The sequence below is a fragment of the Bombus affinis genome, chromosome 12, assembly GCF_024516045.1.
Source record: "Bombus affinis isolate iyBomAffi1 chromosome 12, iyBomAffi1.2, whole genome shotgun sequence".
Taxonomy (NCBI): domain Eukaryota; kingdom Metazoa; phylum Arthropoda; class Insecta; order Hymenoptera; family Apidae; genus Bombus; species Bombus affinis.
The window spans coordinates 10252044-10270117 of record NC_066355.1 but is presented as its reverse complement, the minus strand read 5'-3'; the positions used below and the strand labels follow the sequence as shown (position 1 = coordinate 10270117).

At 39.4% G+C, this 18074-nt stretch overlaps 1 protein-coding gene across 5 annotated transcripts in view; it reads right to left on the bottom strand.

Annotated features, from left to right (window-relative positions):
* The window catches only part of LOC126922371 (putative polypeptide N-acetylgalactosaminyltransferase 9), a 294734-nt gene that overhangs the window by 151325 nt on the left and 125335 nt on the right, over positions 1-18074 (bottom strand). For all 5 annotated transcript variants that reach the window (XM_050734913.1, XM_050734912.1, XM_050734909.1 and 2 more), the window contains one exon: positions 13574-13774. The gene's annotated coding sequence lies outside the window, so the exon portion shown is untranslated. The remainder of the gene's footprint in view (positions 1-13573; positions 13775-18074) is intronic.

Here is an 18074-nt window from a genome sequence, read left to right as displayed (position 1 = left end):
CAGCATCGATTCTATAATTTCGAGCGTGAAATTAGGCGAGTGCCCGACTGGCAGAGCAACGTTTTGCAAATCGTCGTTCTGATCGATTTAAAGGCTTGGAACGCGTGGAGCGGACCGATTTGCAATCGAGAATGAAGCTCTTGGTGGCTAGAAGATCAGAGAAGAGTTTGCCTCGCGTCTTAATCCGGCGGGAATTCCGTTGGATCATCGAAAGCGATTCGCCTTCACCTCTGACCTTCCTGCATTCCTGTTTCTCGGATCCAACAGACCTGGCTCCTGCCAGCCAGCCATCTCAAGGATCTCTTCTTTTTCCTTGCGAATCGAAATGGCCGCGCCGCCTCCATATTCTGCCTTTCGAGAATATATTACCAACGAAGATGAAAGGCACTTTTATCTGAATTTCTAGCGAGCTACGGGATCGCGACTGGATAGAAAATTCTGATGACGTCAGGGACATCGGTTAGCGACGACAAATTCTTCCACTGAATATGTTTATTAATAATTTTCCACTCGGCAGGTTCCCGGATCGTTTCGTATCCCCGGTGGTTGCTCGATAAGAGACTTCGCTTAAAGATCACACGAGCTACTGCGCGTCGAATATTTTTAAGGTTTTTTTTTACCAGATTACGCGAGAAAGTGGCCGGTGAATTTGCTTCTTCGCCCTTTCCAAGCCATCGGGGATTTTTCCTTTTTTTTTTTTTTTTTTTTCGATAACAGAGAGGTAATGGCAGAGGAGCGTTTTATCTAAATAGCTTCGGGAACTTCACGTAGAAAAGCAAATTTGTATTCTATTCGATCCTTCGAGGCTTGAGTTTCTGTGTGATTTTTCAGTAGAGTTAATGGCAGGGTCTGAGAATTATTATCGTTATTGATATAAAAGTTTCACTTATCTAAAAGTCTCATAATGTGCTGGGAAAATGTATTTCCCTTCCTGTATCGGTGTTCACAAACATTGAATCTAATTCACGCTAGTCTACGATATTTAAGATGTCATTAATATTTTCTCGAATTATTCTCAACTGGGTGGTGTGGAACAGACGCAGGTGGCACAGTTATCGATTAAATCGCAAGTTAAGGAAACAAAGTGACCAAGCAAACAGGCAGATAAAAAAGAAAGCACTTCGAATAAAATCGATTCCATCTGCTGGTAGATAATGAATTATGCAAATTTGCGTGGTCCGCCACGGTGAGTTTTCGAAATCGATGGAGAGCGTACATTTTCTCGTAGAAAAACGCGCGGCTCGCGTAAAAAGAGAAATTCGTGGATCGCTCGTAGCGTATCATCGTGACTAGTCGTTTGTCCGATGTGAAAAATTTCCAGCCAGTTGGACAAATTATCAGATATTAATTCTTCGTTTTCTACCGTGCAACCTCGACGATGTCCGATGCATAAAGAGAGAGAAAATGATTCGAGGGAAAGGGAAAGAATTATTTCACCGACGCTGTCGACGACACAAATATTCTTTTACGCTGATCTAACGCCGTGACACTTCTCATTCGTGCATTACGAAAAAATGGATAAAACCGTTTGAAGTTTTGAACTAATTTTTAATAGAAGCGATTGCCGTATTACGTACGTAATGTAGAAGTGCCAGAAACTATAAAAAAATAAATAAATAATGGACAGGAAAGATATTCGCGTGGGACTGATTTTTGGTAGATATTGGTAGAATGCGTGAAACAAAACGAGAGTAAAAGGATCGCGGAAAAAATCGCAGGTGACGCGTCATCGAGAGCAACGTTGGAAATTTGGCCAGTTTCGACGAATTACCGTTATTAATTCTCAGTTTTCACCGTCGACCGTGCACTTGCCATTATTCAAAGCTACCGGAAGCCACGTGGATACGCATCGAACGATCTGGCGATATCGGTCATTCTATAGCAGCGCAGAAGGGAAAGTAATTAACGATAAATCCGTTCCGTAATATTTCTCCGATCAACCGCTAAAATCTGCTTCTGTTTATCGTCGTGTGATATAATCTGAAGTATTTAGACGAGAAAGTAGCTCCCAAAGGTTTAAGTTTACAAAGTACATTTAAATTTCGAGCAGAAAGAAAAACGTTAAGAAATGACCATTTTCTTGCGAACGAAAAATTCTTGCAGAAAATTGAAGAGCATCTCTGAAGGAACGAAAAATGTTAGCATCTATACGAAATATGATGGGGAAGTTGAAAAAAAATGAGTGCAGAGATGAAAAAGTGGCAGCGGTCAAACTCACCCATGCGTTACACTTAATCTTCATTTTCTTCGAATTCTGATCCAGCTACGGAATAATTATTCATCTATATGGACATAATAACTCTCCAGAAATTCTGCTGATAAATCAGTTCTGGTTTGAAATTCAGCGGATCTCAAGTACCACCAGATTGTTGCTACGTGAGAACGATAGCCAACAATACTTTATTTGTTGAGCGTCACGAACGAGTTGCACTCGAATAATTTCAAATATTTTGTATATTAATCGACAAAATCAGAGCGGAAGCCATTACATCAGCGTAGATGGATCGGTATCTGAAGAAGATTATGATCAAGCGCAGAGCAAATGGATCGGTTCGATCGTTTTTCATCTTCGAGATCGTTTCTTTTTTCAACTTTCAATTGAAGTGCCCTGCAACAATTTTTCGTTCGCAAGGAGATCCGAAAATGGCCATTTTTTCATATCCAACCTTTTCAAATACTCGTGATATTTACTTTTGTAAAACATTACACGTATAATATCGACAAAAAGTTGCATATTTCCAATCGATCTTCCATTAGGATAAAATATTCCAATGTCAACGGGCGAGAATTAAAATCAATCACTAAAAAAGTTCGTCTCGTATTACAAGAAATAATTACATAAATCCAGACAGATATAATGGTAACAGTTCGTGCAAAAGTGATCGCGTAACCGTGGGACAAAATCGATTCGCGAAATTACGTTCACGTGTATCAAGAAGCATGCGCTTTTTACGTCTCGACGATTCAAGATCGATCCCCGAGCGGTTAGCGGTTCGCAACGATTCATACGATGACAACGTACTATTAATGGCCCCCGTTGATTAAAACGATTGGCCGAGCACTCGAGGTTTTTGCACCAGGTCTCGTGTTTTCGCGCAATAAAAATACCCTGGACACCCAGTCACGGAGATGATAATTGCCTCTGGTAAAAGTTGCACTTAATCGTTACGCTCGACAAGTTTTGTTATAAAACACCGGAGATCTCGTGGCGTTGACGAGCCACCATTTTCTCGCCGAGCTTCTCTACCGCCTCGATTCGTCTCGATCATAACTCTAAAATTTTAAAGCGATGTACCGTATTTCTTCGCGAATCAAGTGATTGTCCTGTTCAACGTAAAATGTCATTGTACAATAGAAGTCTAGACTTGTCGCTTACGAATCAGCCGATGTTATTATCCAATTAATAAATAAATTATTGCCCGAGAGAGCCCTGGTAATTTTGTAATCCTTCGCGCTCAAAGGTCTTGCTTGCTAATATTACTAGCTGCTCGAAGCAATTTCAAAACAAGGAACATACGGTTAGAAACGTGCGTAAGAGAGAAGATTTGTAATCGTTTCACATACATACGCGATATCACTGAATCGTCATGCGGTGCAATATCATTTTATTTAGTGTGCGATACTTTTGACCAATACGCTAGTTTATCTCTATGATTGTATTTTATCTGTTCGTTTCAAGAATACGCGAGATAAATGCGATCTAGTTTTTATTAAATTAAAAAACAGAAATCTGAAAAATTCTTTCCGTTGAAATAATCGTTTTGTAGCGGAGCCCTCGGGTGCAAAGAGTTTGATTTTTCATATTCATATTGAGAAAATTCCAAAAGATTCAAAATTATTATACCATATAGTTTTGGCATTTTTCTATTTCCATACTCCCATACATCATCCAGCTTACCACCAATTATTGGTAATTCTCCGAATCGCAGAATCCGAAAAGCTTCTCGTTTCAAGTTCTATCAGATTTCATAATACCAATCATTCTCTCGATTTTTGTGTGAAAAGAAAAAGAAAAAAAAAACATTACACCCCAGCTAACGCATCGAAAATAGCAAGTAAAACGAATATACGAAAGGATCTCCCGTTACGAAAAGAGAAAAATTAGAAAATTGGATAGAAAGCTGAGGTTTCTCCAAAAAGCATGAAAGTAGTCAGTTAAACGCCGCGAACCGCAAACGGTCAATTTCCGGTGGAAATTCCACGTGCACCGGATACCACCGGCAATTTCTGATTGCGCTTATCCGGTCGCCACAGAGTTCGATGGAAAAGTCAAACAGCGGACAACGATACGGAGATTCGAAAGTTCCCGCTGCCCGAACAAAGTAGAGATCCAGCATCGACTTTTGCCACGTAATCCCACCGTTATTCATAGCCACGGCATTATCGAACTTCCTAAGTAGGATTACCGGAAGCAGCAGTAACCCGGCTGCTTTCTTTTCGCCAGTGGAATCACAGAGGAACCTTCTTCGGTTAAGAAGAAACTTCTTAAACCATCCTGCACCAGCCATTTCTCCTCCTTCGAGTTCTCTCGCTTAATTCTTCCATCGTCGTCTTCCATCGATGAGATTTCGTGTTGCCTTTTCAGATGCTCTTTGATTACGCTTATGTAGCGTGGAAGTGTAAAAAGAATTTTTTCAAGAAATCAGACTGCCTGACTCGAGGGTCATTAATTTGTCGACGGGTTAAATTACTAATATATGCTTGATTTATCATTGTCCTAACACTTTTCTCTCCGACCTTGGAAATACAAAATTATATTTTAGGCTGTTAATTGCGAAACAACAAATTTATTTTCTTGGTAAAACTGCCCTTTCAGACTTTAACGCATTGCGTTTCCATCACCCTCCTACGTTTAATTATGCGTAAAGGAAACTTATCAAGGCTCAAAAGAAATTCATCGAACTTATTTTAGAGAGATGTTCAAACCCTTTTTGCGATATAAGTGAACATTTGACGGGAAGTCGTGGAAAAATGAGAATTTGTTCCAAGATGCACAATTTTGTGTTCAACGAATATTTAAAAAGTTATCGCACGGTTTTACCTATAAAATTACAATCTTTCGAGAAAATTAACAAAGACTGACGTGGGCGGTATTCGGAACTGAATCGAACGAAGTAAACTGTATTTGGCCAGTCAGAGGCTTCAACAACAACACCTTCGTTTCGGAGAAATTAAACGACGAAAATTTCGTCTGGACCTCGGTCCATATTATCAGCGAATGGTTAACAATACCCACAACTTCTGCTCGAGAAAATGTGACTTTCGTTTAAGAAATCGAATCTTGAAATTCTGATGAATAAAAATGATAGAAAACATCAAACCTATACATCGTTCGTATCGCAGCCGGCTGACTGTAACGTGATGAATGTACGTGTATACAGCTCAAAGGGTTAATTAAGCCGGTTTCGTAAGTTCGCCTTAAGCATCCATCGCTGATTGATTCGAAACGTTTTACACGTCTTTTCTTCTAGCCAACTCTTGCACGATTGGCCACGGATCTTTTTTTCCTCGCGTAGAAGAAAACCGTGTTACAAGATGTCCATGACATTAGAAACTCGACTCGCGCGATTTTACAGAAATAAAAGTGTCATCTTTTTTTCTCCCGGATACGAGACGCGTTTCGACGCGCACGTCAGCTGCGTGAACATCGGCGATCACATGAAACACCAGGATGGTTTTGTCGGATTAGCGATATATGTACGTGAAAGTCAGGTTCGCAATGTTTTTTCTCATTAAGGCGAACCTCGATGATAAATGAAACGTGATTGTAATGCGAATCAATGGAGAAACGATGGGATACAATACGAATAATTATCACAATGCAGAAAGAGATTTTTAACCGTGTATTCGATCGAGTTTCTTCGTGGAAGATCGATCGGAAAGATATCGCCATTGATTTCTAATAATACGAGGATAAATACTTTCGTTCGTGCTATAAGGAAGCAATATATTTTATCGTAAATAATTGAAACGTGAAAACTTTCATGTCTATTAATTAAACATGAGCCCAGTTTCTAACGAATCACAGCGTTGGATAAAGAAGAACAATTTAGAAATTACGGTAGTTGAGAAGTTAGGTTAATTACGAAGAATTGTTTTACTTTTCGATAAAAGATGGAGTTTAAGCTGACAGAGATGTATGAAAAATTGTTCCATCGCTCGATGGCACGCGCAGAATTTTGTTATTAAAAGCACTCGCCGCGAAGATCGCGGGCAAACTTACGGCCGAAAGTTAACAGTTTCTCGCGAGAGAACGTTACTTCGTTAAAGATTGCGTAAAGATAGGAAAACCACGGGTTTGTATTCAGGCGCACAATATTTCACGCTTGTAACACATTTCATATTTCGGTGATATTTAACTTGAGAAAACTGCGAGCAAAATTATACTTTAATAGAACGATCAGAATGATCGATCGATTTTCTCAATAAAGGGGGACAAAAATAATTTACTGCTTTCAGAACGAATTCGAATTAATTCAGGTACGTCTATTATCCTGTCGAAAACATTGTCGAAAAAATAATTCCATTATACTTTGCGATTTTATATAAATCTACTACTATTCGCGTCACTCAAAAGCTTCCCGAACGAGTGGCCACTTTTTTTAGGGCTAGCTGACGGCAATTTTCCGTGGAACAATTAATTTTCAAAATTTTGTTCGCGATCGAGATGGTCCATCGCGACCAGGAGCGTAGTACGTTTGAGCCGGTTTGTTGTATAGAAATCGATATTCATAGTGAGTCGGCTGAAAGAGGTTGGAAAATAAAAACGGCGAACAAACTATCGCTGGGTGCAGCCTCGCGAAAAGTAGAATGTCGATTGTCCTAAATGTGACCGCACATCCTGGACACATTGGGGAATAATGAATAATTGGAGTGACGCGGAAACCGCTGAATCCCGATAATTGTTATACGTTCGCTCGATAATTAGCATTCTATCGCGTCCGCCGTCCGATAATTTCCCAACGAAAAAGTTCGCTCGTATCTAAAGGGAATTTCGTTTGGTTTTCATCGGGGAATCAAAGTTCAATCACGTATAATTCGATTAATTTTCGAAGCGTAGACTCGCCGTGATAATTCGCGATATAAATTCATGGGAATTTCATTCCGCCAAGGAACTTGCGAAGCCGCGCAGTTCTTTTTCTTTTCTCGAGTAAGTTCTTTCGCAGAAAGAGGACGACAAGTGCGAGAATTCACGACGTTCCAATGGCTGCGTTTATATTTTAGACGATTATCGACGAATTGTCGCCATTAGAAATTGTATTTCTGATTTCTCGCGCAGAAGAAAGAGGATACACTACCATTTCTATAATTGGACATTGAACGTTGATACAGTTTTGTAAATATCCCTGGTGATGCTCTTGCTTCATCTAATTCGTATAGTTTCATCGACCAACTTTGAATTCTGCTGCCAGTAGCTATGCAGATGTTGTATTAAAAGCGACGTATAAACCGTTTATTTCGAAAGCGCTGTAAGTTCATTTCCTGTAATCTGCACCTATTCTGTTCAAACAGTCGAGGCATTAATAATAGAAAACGAATGATACCGAAATTAAACAACGGTAGCTTGTTTCTCCTGCTCCTATTTTTAAACTGAATCGTAAACTATGGATCGAAGCGTGAAACATAGATTTGAAATGATTTAGATTTAATATTTAGATTGTACAATTCTCTGATTTTGAAAGTGGCGTGTAACTCCATTCGTGTGGAAAACGAGAAAAGATATCGTCCTGGTTCTAGGTAATTCTCAAAAGAACCATTTGTACGATGAATTCAAATTCTACTTAGACACATTGTAGAGATGTGAACGAACTAAGCAGACCTTATCAGGATCTTTTATCACGCGATTACGTTCCCCTTTATTCTTGAGGTGGTGTCAGAAAATATTATAAATGATACGCGCGAATACTTTTCTCAATAAAATCTTTCAAAATCGTATATCATGAAATCACCTTTGAAATGTCCATAGCGATTGAGACACTGCCATTAAATTTCCATTTACTGCGTTTGCCATTTTTTAGTTGCCATCAATTCTCTTCCACTTCGTTGATTCTTCTAATTGGACACTGCACCTTCTTGTACAAAATTCAATTGTAGTTAAAATTAGAATTCTTCATTTCGGCTTGTCGAATGGAAATGACGAATGACAACTTGACACTTGATACTTGACAACAGTATAATTGCATTCCATTGCATAATACGACAGATGTACATTACTGAGTACCGATTTCTTGGAAGGCGCGAAGAAATTCATCGATTCACGTCTACGATTGAATCATTCATTCGATGGTCTTGATTCGTCGGCATAGTATTAACTTCGACCTTGATCGGGCCGGCAATGATCCGCCCACCGAGCTGCAATGTGGACTTTCGTGACACATATGCACATTCCAACGAGTACGACACCCTTGCACGTGCTCGACGCCCACGCGACGCGTCCTCAAGCATCCAGAGGCGAACGCCGTGGCCTCGACGTTGCAATCGGACGTTTCTATCGCTGGAAACGCGTCGTCGAAATTATCATAGGCTCCCGGTGAAAGCTGATAAACCGCTCTCGCTTTCAAGGCGAACGGATATGAAACGAAGATGCGATGGATAATCAAATGGGAAAGCTACAGATAATAAAGACGAATTAATTATTTAAAATAATCCGAGTTATTTCCACGTATATCTGTTGTTGTCTAATAATAATAATACGAGCAAAAAATATTCCAAATTATTTGGAGACGCTATTTTGTGCCTTTGACAGGCTTTCTAAATAATTAATGAATATGATAATACGAAAACTTCGATCAAGCACGTAACGTTGAAAACCTTGGAATTATTCCGTATATTTTTTCACCTTTTGCGCCTCATCGCGCGTTCATTTATTCACAGCGAAGAGACGCGAGCGAAAGAAAAGACGATCAAGCCCGACATCGACTTAAGAATTCATTTGACATCGCAATCATCCTCTCGTTAAGAGGATTTTGTGCAGAAACTGCATCAAGATATCTTGCAAGCTGCAGATATGATAATCGCCATCGTGACCTTACTAGGCACGGTTAACCTATGCTAAGGGCGCTTTTTCATCGTCGACGACTCAGCGTGTTTGAAGATGACGCCTCGAGAGGAAGGATGATACCATTCTTCACATTTAAGAGGATCAGGCTGCTTATGATTGCCAAGATCTACCTCTTTCTACGCTGTCTACCAGGCCTGGCTACGAACAATTTTTCCAGCCAAGACGAACGACGAACCAGACGCTTTAATTGCTTCGAGAATTCAGAATCCTTGGGAATTACTGGCCGAAGGAGTTTAGAACGTTGACTCTATCGATCAGAATTCGGGAAATTTTCAATTCGATATAAATTGCGTTGAATTTTTTCACAGTAAATACGATAGATAAATAAATGGGTAGATGAATACGTTTGCCTGTTGTAAAAAATTGAAATTTGTTATACGCGAAAGCCATATTATAATTATCAGTGGCCGGAAATATTATATTTCACATTGGAATGTAATCGATATGGCTCTGAAAATCTCTTATTATATGATGCATAGTCAGAAAATCTCAAAATGCTAACTTTAATATTCGTACGCAAAGCTTCTTCTTCATGCAAATGTAATAACGTGCAAAACAGATGGTTTTTACTTTTAATTAAACAAATAGCAGTAAAAAAGACTTTGCAATAAATAAAAACACGAGCGAGGAAATTAAAAATCGAGATACTACAGGAGCGGGAGATGCTTTAACGATGTATATTCCCATACGTAGCCATTTCTGAAATACAAATGACAAAACGAGACATCGTCAGTTTCTTTGTACGCGTTAAAACGAAATTTCTATTACCTTATTCAACGTGCAGCATAGATGTTTGAAATGCATCAAACTTGCCCATTTCGTGTTTGTGTTGAGCTAGTAAACGCGGCAACTCTTGATTTAATCCCCTGCCCCTTGCCATTAGGTTAAAAGTGTATTTACCTTCAATTTAAATTTACAACACTGTCCACAGCCGGGCTTTCGAAACTCGAACCAGTTTCTCGACCATTCCTGGTTTTGATATTTCTCCAAAAACATCGAATTGAAAATACGAAATGCATCAATGAAAAATTTTTTTCATTCGAGGGTCTTGCCCTTATCAAATTAAATCAAACGTTTTCAATTACTCAAAATTGTCTTCGAAACTTGATTTGTTCCGATTACTGTAAGATCTTGAGCGTACAAAATTTTTGATCTTTTGCGCTAACATAGTCGAACTTCGTGAGAAAAAATATTGTATACAGCTGCCAGTTGTAGAGAAAACTGAATATGCTGTTCATTTAACTTTACAACTATTGCAAATACCAATCCTGTTTGTTTCCAGATAGCTTTATACAGAGACGATGTTGGACGTATCGGTGATATCGCCTGTTATTATCAATTACTAAATATATGACAAATGGAAATTTCTCTTAAATACTGTAATAGCATATCGCCACTGGTATGTAGGACATTATACGACAAAAAATAATGTCTAATTTTTATGGCGCGTGTCATTTGGAAATGTTATTATAGACGAAGATCGATCTTCTAGATCGCAGAAAAGCTAGAGCACAGCTGGACTGTCATTAAGCGATGTCGTCACCCCTAATACCGACGGAGACACTTAGAAAGTAATTTACCGGCGAAAAAAGAAACAGAACATCCAGCGACTCTGGAAGTCGCGATTCTCGACGTTCAACGTTAATTGAAGATTTCCGAAACTCCGGCACGTCACCAGGTATCAGGACAGATAAAGGAGAACAAATATCTTTGCTTGGGAAAAGATCACGTCGACGTATCTCCAGCAGACTTTCTTTACGGGGATGTTCAAACAGTATGACGCAGCATTCGCAAATAAATAACATCGAGGATTTGAAACATAGAATTGCCACTTGAACGAGCGTTAAAATAAAGCGTACTGTAAATCCGGTATCGAGTTGATAAAAATATCGAGTAATATGCTTTTCGAATTTGTCGCGAAGCTCCCCGCGGTCTCGTGGAGAAGACGATATATAGTCCTATTTATGTTACCCAAGATGATCTTGGTCTTCCTGTGAAAACAAAATATTTTCGGAATTCTTCCTCTCGATATTTCTAATACTTTGGATTAAAATTAAAGTATAGTTCATATATGCCCTCAAATGACAGGGAAATAACGAGTCGCGGAACACCCCGTACATCGTGGCGCGCAAAGCTATATTCTTCGTATTACTGTTATCCGGTTAAAATCATCCACGTAAGTACAGTAAGAGGTATATTTAGGTACGCATCGCAACTCGGTAGTTCCGGCGTTAAAAATGCACGCGTTACTTTTACCGCGCTCAGCTGTTTCAAAGAACGAGTTGCAAGTGTTAAACGCCTCTTAAAGCCGCAATGCCCATTCACGCGATATTTATGTTAGCAATTAACCATGTAAATCAAGGCACGGCTATATTGAATCGCTAATTACGAGCGTATGAAGTTGGATATTCGAGGTATTGAAGCAAAACGCGCTAGCTTGCATCTGGCCATAGTGTCACAAAGGAAACTAAGCAGCAACGGTCGTCTTCGTAAACCATTGCGAGGATTCATGCTCAGAGAGACGGCGCATTAAGCTAATTAGCGGGGATGAGCCACGAGCAAAGGGAACCGGGGAAATGATCAGTGTCAACGTGCAGAGCCGCGAAAGAATGTTCTCCCTCGGTTTCCTTGGATTTTCGGCGCGGACACGCGTGGTGAGAATTTTATTCTCGAGGAAGAATCATACCTCGTCCGTGAATCCTTTGTCCATGGTGGACAAAGGACTGGCCCAGACGTGGATACCAGTGTGCACGATATCGCACATCTTGAACACGTGTGCGTCCCATGAGATACGGGGTTTGGCGTGCCTATTGTCTATTAGGAACACGTACGCCCGGAACAGAGATTAGCGTGAACCAATGGAGGTAGCAAGTAGACGACGAAAGAATTTTACGAGGTTGGAATTAATAGGCCGAGGTATAAGGAGAAAATCTGTTTTTCTTCTTCTTTCCTTTTAAATTACCGCGGATGGAAGAGACACGACGAGATCGTAAAATCTGTTAAGCGTCAACGTTTGTGTGCTTCGAAAGAAGAAACGATAATTCGAGACAGAAAGAGGTGGATAAAGAGCTGGAGATCTGATTTAAGAACGTACAGCAATTTGGAATTAGTTCTTCGTTTGTAAAATCTGCGATATCGTTATTTCCCCAGTCATATGGGAAATATGGGACAGAGGAGAAAAATTTTATCACGGAATCACATTCGAGATTACAACGAGCAATTTGTTAAGAAACACACACATTTTACTTCGCCGTGAATATAACAGAGAACTGACAATAAAGTCGAACAACGTATACCGATGATTGGTAAAATCAATCCGCAGAAGATTTTCAGTAATTCTGATGAAACATTTTATTTAGCAGATCAATTCGCATAATGGCGTTTCACAAGTTCGCTGTGCATCGTGTGTGGGTACTTTGATGACGCTAATTTCAGTTCTATCATTTGTGTACGTGTTCCGGAACAATAATAGCTTGGTCGAGCTCTGGCGCATTCAGTCGCATATACAATAGCACTTCGTTGCATTAGCGCACCTGTGTTAATTGTATTTTATCCGGCTAAAATACTACGCTTCGATAGATCGAACTTTCCAAATCCAAATTCTTAGACCATAGCAGGTCAAAACCTCAACCGAGTTGTATAGAACAGTTACGATTTCCTCTATTTATCCTAAATTGCATCTCTATTTCTTTTTAATCTTTTTGCTTTTACGCACAAATAAATACACAAATATTTATTTTAAAAGATAAATTCAGATACGCTGCGACTAAGTAATTTTTCTCGATGAAAAATATTTTCCTCCAAATCTCTTGTATCCGATCTTACGGAAGAATTAAAAACTCGAAATGAATTCTTCTTGTGACGATATTCTTGAACGATATCACGTTTCTCGAGCGAAATGACAAACGATAGTCGTTAAATCAGAGGGGATGCAGTTACGAGAGGACTGCATTTCTGCTTACTAGAAAGTGCATCGAGATGCACTTACGTAAGCAACGACCTATTACTTTAAGGTACGGTGACGCTACAGAAATTATCGGTGAGAATGATTATCAAAGCACCGAGTGGTCCTATTAACAAGCAATTCAACATGTTAATTGAACGTCTCCCAGATGGGTGCCTGGAGAAGCGTCGTTTCCTATACGCGACCAGGCGCAAACGAACCATCCATCTGTCGTTAAATTGCAATCAAATAAAAATCAAATCAACTATCGAATACGACCAATTTTCCCTCCATTTAATTCGCTTCTTTCGATCACCAAAATGGCCAATATACGGAGTATTGCCTTAGTTATTTCATCATTTTTCTACTACAGTGCTATTCAATTTCAGGAACTTTCGACTCCGATTCGCGAATTAACAAAGGTAAAAACTAGAATAATGAACTTTCAAGAGTTGTTCTGAAATTAAATATTAAATGAGTCGAACGCGAATTGTAATACAATAACGTGGTTCACGACGGCAAAAAAAAAAAAAGGAAAAAAGTAAGTATACTAAATCAGTGAAACTTACCTTCTAGCCGTGAGAACGTCCTCGGTTCACAGCTTCCGATCTGGTTAGATGATCGACTTCCGTTCGCTATTCATCAGCTCTCGTTTTCTTTACCAGTAGACAGTCTCTCACGAAGTCGGGCTCGAGCGAATAACCGTGAAAGTTTTGGGAATCGAGCCGGAAAACTCTTATACTCGCGTAGACACTCACACCTCGGTAACTCTGAAAGTAAAAGAACGACTCTATTAAGCATCGTGCTAACGCGATTAGACTCGTGAAATTTTCTTCCATCGTACCATCTATCGTACCATCTATCGTAAGAAATAATTGGACCGCTATAACTAGAAATTTGTAATTCTTTCCTGAAGAAGCTCTTTCTTTCTTTCTTAAATTATATCTTCACAGACATGTAATTCGAACGATCGACGATCGACACGATGCGACAACGAATATGACGATAGGTGGTAATAACAAATTATCGATAACTATTGTGGCAATTAATCAACAGAGAAATTGTGTATTGCGCAGAGAGTTACACGGTCGTTTAATTAATTTAATTTATTGACGAAAGTAATCGTGTTTTAAGTTTTCTTTCGTTCAAATGCTCGGCTAAGTAGTATCGACCGTTGCGTGGTCAGACATGCCGTGTCACCATCTTCTTCACAGAGAAAATTAAAAAACGCTTATAAATCTTTGTCCAAGTTGTTCTTGCAGAATATTTTACAGTGAAGTATAGAAATAAAAATAGAAATAATAAATTCCGAAAGCTCAGATATTTGGAATCCGAAGGGCTTCAAATTTTCCAATATGTCAACTTTCGAATGCAAACTTTTCAAAGCAATTTTATTTTCTTACTTTTCTTACACGTTCCGGCATATTCAGGCATTCGTCTATTTATCCTGCTATTAATACATCGTTGCCCCTTAAATAACATAACTAAACAAACACGGCAGGACTTTATTTCGCGTTCCAAACGTAGAACGCGACTCGGTAATTATAGGAGATGCAGGCGCGTGCACGTAACACGGAGGAAACGAAACTTTTGCTCACGCGATTCTTTTCATAGAGAAAACGCACCGAGAGGGAAACACGAAAGAGGGGAGGAGGAGGAAGGGAGAGAGAAAAGAGAACGAGAAACGAATCGTAAAAAGCTAGAAGGCGAGAGAAGGAGGAAAAAGAGAGGAAATCAGATTTGTCTCATCGGACTGTTCGTATAGTACTCAACAAAGAGGATAAAAGCGAAAAGGTGAAAAAAACCTTGAACGAAGACGAAAGGAAAAAACGAGGAGACGATAACAATTACGACCGCGTTCGCCCTGGCCGATTTATGATAAGGATAGGAACGACAGTGTCGCTGCTGACTGCACAGATAAGGCAACAATTCTATTAGCCACAGCATAATAGCTCTGACGTGCTGTAATGCCGTCTCCAATTTGCTTCTTTCAATAGCAATTTCTTCACGGAATCAACTGCATATTACTGCCAGAGTAATAGAATTTTTCAGGGGAAATAAAGATGGCTGGGCTAACGTAATATGGAAAAGAATGAAAAGAATGTGGTCTATATAGAGATGCGCGAGATAGAGAAATAAAGGAAAAGCGTTTGAAGCGAATATCCGAGGACTGTGTACGAAGAAGGAATACGAGATTCAAACTAAACGTGGCTGAACGTCTCTTACAGATATCTTTAACGGAAGAAACAATGTAATAGAAAGTAGAAATAAAGGAATTATGATTATTTTCATTTTAACGAAGTACGGCATAGATATTCGATACAGATCTCGAAATTTTCGATATCGACTGAAAAGGAATATAGAGATTTATTCACACCCGGTGTATTTTAAAATGCAAATCCCGAAACGTAATAAAGCAACGTAAATACAACGTAAATTAAACAAAGATTCAGCAAACAAACCATGAAACAGAACAATTCAATTTCCCTTTATGATCGCGAATAATTGTAACATTCATGAAGCCTGTATTTACAAAATCGTATCAATTAATCCTTCTACAACAACGTAAATCTTCGTCTGTCATAGATATTACGACGACTAAAAAACACACGAATCATCGAATATACACCGCCGTATCGATTAATCTCTTTTAGTTATCGCGGTGCTTCCGATTTCCTGTATTATTTCGGTGATACTAAAGATATATAGTTTGTTTCATTTTTCAAACATAAAATCAACAAGGTATTAACCGTTAAATAAACATATGCGATACTTTTCTTCGCATAATCCAGAGAAGGGATTAAACAGGAAATATTCCGAGAAGATTTTTTTATTATTTTACTGCTGAAGCGTAAAATCAAAATGACTTTATACAAAACATTCCAAGAACTCTCCAAGATTAAATACAAGATACTTCGAAAGTACTATATTTCTGTTTTTTTTTTTTTTTTTTTTTTTTTTTTTTTAATAAATTGTTCAAGATACCTAAATATCCGCAAATAACAACAGAAAATAGATAGAGACGCACTCGTCATACGGACGTATATTTAAAATAACATTCGTAGGAGAAGACAAGCGAAAATATCCGGCAAAATTAATTGCGATAGCTGGTAACGCGAGACTGCACGATTTCGCAGGATTTGCCGAGCTGTAACCAAGGGATTACGGTTCTTATTCGAGACGACAAGAAGCCAGGACTCGAAAGGTTTAAATACGGCGCGGCTTCGAGCGATACGGTGAAACGTTCAAAGATCCGAGACAAGCGGAAACAGGAAGGCAGACGGTCCCGGACATTGTCAGTGCGCGTCAACGACACCAGGAACACCGCTAAACGCGGCTGACCGTGGAACATGCACGATAAAACCCCGTCGCTGCCGGCTTAACGACCCAGACGTTTCGCCATGCTAAACCAGCCGGATTCAATTCTACTCGACGCGCGCCTATCCCAGCGAGTAAGGCGGGAAAATGTTTTTACGCGACGCGAAAAACGCGTACTCTTCTCTTCTGAAGAATTTTATCCGGAAGAAATAATTCGCACCTCTCGTGGAGCTGGTGGTGCTTTCTAAAAGAAACAACTGCCAGCTTTTACCATCTCTTTTTATGTACAAAGAGAAAAAGTTTTAGGTTTCACACTGTCGTGTGAATAAGAGTGGATCGCGTATTATTTTAGCTTGAAAAAAATTGTTTATATTTTGCAAGGATTTGGTTAATTATTGTCGATATATACGCGACGGTTTGCGAGAGAGGATTCCAAGCTTCGACGATCTTTCTCTGTGTAGAGGGATGCTTTAGATTTTCGCAGTAGAAGTGGATAAGGGTTGATCATGTATGAATTTAAATCGTGTATAAGCAAAGAAAATTATTTATAAATCGCGGAGTTGGTTGGATTTCGTATTTTTTTCTATGGCATTTTTCAAGGTCGCAGATCCTGGCTTTTACGTTTCGGATTTAAGGCAATCGATCGTATCCAAAGGCTATAACGTATCGATGGGGAAAAATATAAAATCGTGATAAAATTTGATTTTATATGACATTTTTTAAGCGTTGCCTGAAATAAAGTATTCTTCGGTTATACCGCGGTTGTTCATACTCTTTAACGAGTTATTTCTTTCCTTTCGCGTTCTTCTTCGACGTGATCGATAATTGACGATAGGGCGGAATTGAATAATTGATCTTGGCTCGTAAAATTCAAGCACCGACCTAATACGATTAATAATAATAACATGTTGGAAAATGTGATGCATTTATCGTAGCTTTAGCATGACCGAAAACGAAAGCCGGGAGCAAACAAAGGAAGGAGGCGGAGGAAGCTGATACTTCTTCGGCGAACCTAGCTATTCGTCCTGAATGTGATTAATTTGATCGAACGAGCAAGTGAGAGATAAAGAGCCATCCATCAACAAGAGCAAGCTACGTCAAGCTTGCTTCCTCAAATATTAACACAATGGCAACATGGTTCGGCGGTAACAAGCTCGGTGCTTCCCTGCTCGTGAGCCGGAAGAACGAACGACAAGACAGGAAAGAACCGTAGTTCGAGTGTAAATTCGGTTTAACAATTACCTGGCCGATAGCTTTCGACATTGTCATATTCGCGTGTCCATTCGTCAATTGCCAGTTCGAAGTGTATAACGTGAAAATGCAAATGATTCGTCTTAGCTAACCTAACGAGGCTTGTACGCTATCTTCTTATTTCCAGAAAATAGATATATCGTTGCGTTTTTATCCAAATTTTTCAATATGTTACGCGATGCCTTTTAAGTTGGTGCATGCAACGAAAATTAGGCCAACACGGATCAAAAACATCGTCGGAAGATTAAATATTTGCCACATTCACTGCGAAAGTTTTCGCTGCGACGCGTGAAGCGCCACGTCCGCGTTTAATTCACACTAACGAAGCAACACACGACGCTCAACTATAAATATAAACAGTTCCAATTATTCGCAACAACTACCCCCGAGAGATACAACAGCCACAAACGATTTAAATTCTAATCCGGAACAGCTGCTGGAAATTTCCGCGTCCAAGGGGCGGTACAGTGGCGCAAGCAACAGAGGGAACTTCGACAGCTG